We start from the raw sequence: 6,680 nt of genomic DNA on the forward strand, positions 1-6,680 counted from the left end.
CAAACTTGGAGGTGAGCAGCTGAAGTCTAGACATCTTTACCCTAGAGGTGCCTTCATGAGTGGTCTTGAGAATGTCCCAAGCCTCTTTGGCTACTTCACAGTTATTTATCAGCCTGAAAATATTCTTGTCTACTCCATTGAAGATGGCATTCAAAGCTTTAGAATTTCCAAGGGCTAGGTCATCCTCCTCCTTGGACCATTGTTCTTCAGGCTTTTTCTCAGTAGAGACTTCTCCTTCTTTAATAACTACAGGATGTACCCAGTCTGTCAAGACAGCTTTCCAAGCCTTGTTATCAAGGGATTTTAAAAAGGCTACCATTCTTGGTTTCCAATAGTCATAATTAGAACCATCCAAAATTGGTGGCCTATGTACAGATCCTCCATCCCTCTCCATTGTACCAGAAAGTATTCTCCCTAGATCTCACCCAGAGCCAAAGCAGAATGCCTGCTCTGATACCAATTGAAATTCTGGTATCAGATATAAGATGTCGAAGGTAATGTCACGACACTGATATCTGTTAATACACAATGGATAATATAAATAGAATTGTAAAGCAATTTACACAAGCAATTGTTAACCCAGTTCGGTGCAACTCACCTACGTCTGGGGGCTACCAAGCCAGGAAGGAAATTCACTATAATAGAATTAGTTTAAAGACTATCCGTACACTTCAACAAGTTACAGTCTTTCTCACCTAATCTTTACCCGTGCAACTTCTACCTAAGCACTCTTAGATATGAGAACCCACTCACTTCCCTTACAATCACACACCCGTGATTTTAAACAACAATCCCTTGTGAAAAGAAAATACCTTTCAATTACAAACTCTTGATTTTACTTCACGGTTTCAATCAAGAAGACACACTCTTGATCTTGCTTCAAAGCTTTGATCAAGAAGACAAATCAGTCCAATTCAATTATCAATGGATGACTTGAATGACCTACAGACACAAACCCTAGCTCTCTCTCTAAATTTCGCTCAGTCTTGGTTGTGTGTACAAACAGGTTTTCTAAGTCCCTTTTTATAGAAACATTGGACATCTTGAAAACCCTAAATATATTTTCCAATCAAATCTTTTTATATCAGCTGTAAAGATCTCCTTGGAAAATAAGTAAATCTGGTTGAAATCCCTGATAGAATGCGCCAACTAGCCATATCTTCAATCAACCAATGATTGCCATTAATTGTGCAATCACAAAACACCAGACATTCATACTGAATGTTCTGTGTACAGGATGTCATGACATCGGGTCTGACATCTTGGAAAAATCCTGCATAATCCAGTTTCCTTTTATAGCAGGTACAACCATATCAGATATCATGACATTGTGTATGTCATCTGAAACAATCCTGCATGAACATGTCTTCCATTAAGCTCCAGCAGGTACAACCAATATCAGAAGCCTTGTCTTTGTATGTGGCATTCTAAAACAATCCTGCTTGCATATCTTCTTTAACTCCAGCAGGTACATAGGATATCTCATGTTAAGACATCACACATGACATCTTGTGAACACTCTTTGTTTTACCAAAATTGTTGTCAACTCTTAGAATCAACACTTATTAATTATAACAAGTTCAAAGAAAAAATAATAAATTAAAAGTGTTATAAATTGTATTGATTAAAAAGTTCCATTTGAAAAGAAGCAATTAAATAAATATATTTTATTTTCAAGTATGACAATTAATAAAAGTTATTTACAAACATAAGATACATAAAAATAATTAAATAAATAAAAAGTACACATAAATAAATAAAAAAGACGTATATAAATATGATCAATAAAAAACATTTATTATCAACAGTCAAAGAATTTTGTTTTTAGCAAGTAAAAAATAATATATTAAGTGATGCCATTTCTTTCTTTTAAATTTATTCCATTAACTTTTCTTGTCATCTTAAATAGGAGCATATTGTAAGATTTTGATTGTTTATATATCACCATTGTCATGTTATTTGAGTTTAAAAGAAGTATCACGATAGAAATAGATGGCTACTAACATGAACATTCTCCATTGTAGCTTTGCAATTCTATGCATTGTTGTAATCTTGGCATCAGGTGACACTATTTGTATAATCTTTTGAAATGAATTTCCTTTTTTTTTTTACATATTTAGAAACCATGTTTTGTTTTACTTTTATGTCATGTTTTCTTTTAATTCAGAGAAAATTTCTAATGATAATATTTTCTTTTTACAGGAGAAGAACTGAATTCTCCTTCTATTAAATTTGAAGAAAAGTATTGTATCTATAAAGGGCCGAAAAAATGTAATAATGATGCGTGTTTACTTGTTTGTGTAATGCATCGCCTACACGGCGAGTGTAGACAAGACTATTGTTGCTGCCATAAATAGCTTCATCTTTTAGAATTGTATTTTTAGTGTGTTTGTATAAATATATCTACAAACACCACAATTTTTATGATTTCAACAATAAAAATAAGTTGAAAAATAAATCGATAATTTCAAATTAAAATAATATTGTCATGATTTTTTATTGTTATTAGGAAAAAATATTTTATATATTACATTATTTAAATTTAAAAATAAATAATTTATTAGCTGAAATTAAAAAAAAAAAGAGTAAATTCAATCCTCCTTAATTTTGGGGAGATGATACATCAATAACTAAAAATTCTATAGATATAAATGCAACATAAAAATTGAATTAGAATGGAGTGTTGTTTTGGTTTCCCATGCTAACCTCTTTAATATATCTCATAACATAATATCTCCTATCAATATTGTTTGTTTAGTGGAGACACTTCAAAAATAATGTTTACATCTCATTAAATATGCAATAGTTATTCTAAATCAAACTTTATTAATTTAACAATAAAAATTGAAAAATTTATTTCCTCATTGATAACTTCTTGATAAGTGTACCAGTAGTGTCGAAGTAATAGGAATAAAGACCACATCCATATGGATCGCTATTTAACAAAATTATAATTGCACAAATTAAAAAAAGTAAATGGCAGGGGTTTTCGAGTTATTTTACAAAAAGAAAATTTGTTATGAATTCAATACGAGAAAATCGATCAGGTTTTACTGTTAATCTCTTGTTTATCCCCTGTTGATGTTTAGTGCAATAGATGAATGACAAAGTCGTTATATTTTTATGACGAATTAACAATGTCACTACATCCAATCTCTTAGTGTATAGCTCACTAATTTCTACAAGTGACTTCTTATCCCTATTTGGTCGGTGAAAGTGAAATTATGTGTTATTACAGTGCGTTAATTCAAAAGCCACTACATTGGTCTCCTATCCCTATTCAACCAGTGACAGTAGATTAATTTTCCTAGTTCAAACTCATAGGCTTAGAGTCAGTAATCTCTACTCGTCTAAGTTCATATTATCGATGCAACCACAAATTATAAGCATTAAAAACAAGGATAATTAAATAGAAAATATAACTTAAATTATTCATAAAATATCAAACTAAACATATAACCCAACAGGTTCAAAACAAGTTCATCATGAAAAATCTAATATAGAGTAATTTAGCTACTCATTAATACAATAAAATACCAAGAGTTGAGAAGATGATTGCATGTGAAATCCTTAAAGAGTTTGACATTCAATGGCTTCCAATGCTTTCAAAACTGCCTTCTTGAGAATCCTTGCAGTCACTTTTGAATAAAAAACGAAGAACCTTTAATTATGTACTAAAAAAGCCTATTTATAGAAAAAAATAATGCGTTAGAAAAAGCTTAGAAAAGTAACTCACTGCGACCGTGCCCCCTTTTGTCGCGACCGCGATGTGACTTCATCACGAACACGATGAATGTATCACAGCCAAATTTTTCAATGTGGATTTTATCCTTTTGTGCCCAATTTCTCCAACTTTCACTATTTCTTCCAATTCTCTTCATTTGGTCAATCTTGGCTATTTCTTGGCACTTTTACTTGACTTAAATGTTTCGAAAGAGTTTATTGAAATAATGAAGAATGATGGAAGGATGGAGAGAAGATTGATTAGGATTGAATTACTTACCAAGCCAATGACCTAAGTTACGTAGGCTAACATTACTCGACAATATACTCAAACCTACTAGCAATGTACATGGAATCTATGGCTCAAATTAACTTATGCAGTATGATCAAAGGTTCACACTGGTTGTGCCATCCCAAGACAAACTCATCATGACTTAGCATTTAATTCCCCACGTCCTCTCTGTGTTTGACGCTTGAGAGACTTGCCCTTTTAAGACTTACTTGAGGGACTTGCACTTTCCTGAAATTTGTTTCCCTAGAATTCGTGCAAAAGAAATCTTCGTTCATCCAAGTTAATTACTTCGCCCTTCCCAAGTCTTATGCTTGAGACACAATGGATATTGATAAATTTCATTGGGCCTTAAAAGATAGAAACCTATGGTTAATTAGCCCAACAAAAGCCTGAAAGGGTTGCAAAAGGAAGCAGGTGGGCGCAAGCTTGTTTCTCCCGACTGAAGTGTGTAGATCGCCTGACCAGATTTCATGTCCACGATAGCCATCCGCTCTCAAATGTGGAAGGTATTTTGTCCCCAAAATGGCCGATTTAGTCAAAGTTTCAAAGGATGAAACACTCATATATTCCAAGAGAAGAACATGTCTCTTATTCCCATATTTTCTTTAGGGAGTTAAAGAAGTATTGTTTCCTTCCCTAATCTGGCCCAAGAGTCGTGTCAATTAATACCCCAACCCCAAGGGTTTAGGGATTCATTAACTAATTTCTATATAATCATCATAGACAAACCCTCTTTTGATCATCCTCGTGAGCAAGATCATCATCATCATCATTTTATTTCTCACAAGCATACCTCTGAATAAACAAATACTAGTATTCATTGAGTATACCTAAATAAATACTCAACTGTCAACTCAACATAAGTGGTAAATGTACACTATTATTGTTAGGGATATTTTTAAAATCCTATGGAGATAATAAAACTCCTTTTTTCTTTCTATTAAAGTTAATGTCTTTTTTGTTCTTTCACTACTACAAAAAACACTTTTAATGTCGCACGCGAAAGAGATGTAACCTCGACTATCGAGGCGACGTAACGAATGACGTCATAAAAAGTACACACTTTACCTTCCGATTTTAAAAAAAAACGGGCGGATATGTGATAAGGTCATGGGTTTGATCCCTAGAGAGACCTTTTTGGAATTCTGAAATGGAAAAAACACATGTCCCTATACTGAACATACAACTTCACCGACAAATATACCATATTTTCACCTCGGTTATCTCATAAAATTGAGGGATAAAATAATTTTGAGTTTATTAAATCTAACGTGGATTTCTTATTTCACTAAACCTTGTACTGAACATATAACTTCTCAAAATTGGTTAGGAAAATAATTATACGAACAATTATGTTATATTTTAAGAACAACTTAAATTGATTATGATTTTGAAGCATCATGCAACTCATCGTTCTTCTCACGCTCTTTTATGGTTAAAATCTCTCTAATGTTTCAAGTTTTTTATTCAACACTTCTTTTTCTACTTATTCATTCTTGAAAGCATAAAATTTGACGCTTTGAAAAATGAACAAATATGGAAGAAAGTTGAATGAAATCTAGAAGTATTTGAGAGATTTTAACTATAAAACAGCGTGAGATGAATGATGAGTTATAGAATGCTAGAAAATTATTAATCAATGTAAGATAAGTTTCAGATATAATATAATTTTGCATATGATTATTTCCAAAATCAATTTACTGGATTATTTGTTCAAAGAGGGGTTAGTAAAACAAACAATCAACATCAGGTATAATAAATTCAACTAGACGAAAAAAGATGAGAGTTGCACAAAGAATCACAAAAATATAATCTCAATATCAATATCAACAACAAAAACAACAAGAAAACAACAACAACGTCAAACACAATATTAAGAACAACAATGTCGATAAACAACAACAATATCAATAACAACAACATCAATAAACAACCTTTAGGGTTTAGGGTCTCAAAAATATAAACAACAAGATCGACAAAAAAAACATCAATAACAACAACATAAACAACAACAAAAACTCTAGAGTTTTGGATCTCAACAACGCCACCACCACCACACCACAACAACAATAACAACAACAACAACAATATTAATAGTGATGTTTTGCGTATCAGATCTATCAAGAAGAAGTAAAAGAAAATGTTTTGGATATCTAAAGAAGAAACGAAAGCATTAAACACATAACATCTTCGTATTGAAGATGATATGTGTTTATGGCTCTCATTGTTTAAGGTTCTTCGTTAGGATTCTATTTGTGTAATTTAGACAAATGAAACTGAATGCTACAAGCTAAAGCTATATATATTAGACAAACTGAACTCACATCGATTGGAAAGAAAACCGAAGTGAAAAGTAGTATAATTTTAAATTAAAAATAAAATATTCAAGCATATTCACGTCGGTTGGAAAGAAAATCAAGATGAAAAGTAGCTTTAAATTAAAAATAAAGTATTCAAGAATGTGCCACTTTTAATGAGATAAAAACTTAAACTAAGGCTAATGAGATTCAAAGCATGTATAATTAATAAGTTTACCCCTCGACTTTTCAAATAAATGATGAAATATATTGTATATATTTGGGAAAAAACAGAGTGTGTCCAGGAATTATATTTCAATTTTTCAATACGTGAGATGAAATCATCATCATGAAATGCATTATTTGTA

The 6,680-nt window shown here is 31.7% G+C and overlaps 1 long non-coding RNA gene across 1 annotated transcript; it reads left to right on the forward strand.

Annotated features, from left to right (window-relative positions):
- Window positions 1-1,895: 1,895 nt before the first annotated feature.
- On the forward strand, window positions 1,896-2,492 carry LOC127106935 (uncharacterized). The gene is made up of 2 exons (XR_007795552.1): window positions 1,896-2,062; window positions 2,203-2,492. It is a non-coding gene; the product is annotated as an uncharacterized LOC127106935 (long non-coding RNA).
- The last annotated feature ends 4,188 nt before the right edge of the window (window positions 2,493-6,680 follow it).

This window comes from Lathyrus oleraceus, chromosome 7 (genome assembly GCF_024323335.1).
Source record: "Lathyrus oleraceus cultivar Zhongwan6 chromosome 7, CAAS_Psat_ZW6_1.0, whole genome shotgun sequence".
NCBI classification, from domain to species: Eukaryota; Viridiplantae; Streptophyta; class Magnoliopsida; order Fabales; family Fabaceae; genus Lathyrus; species Lathyrus oleraceus.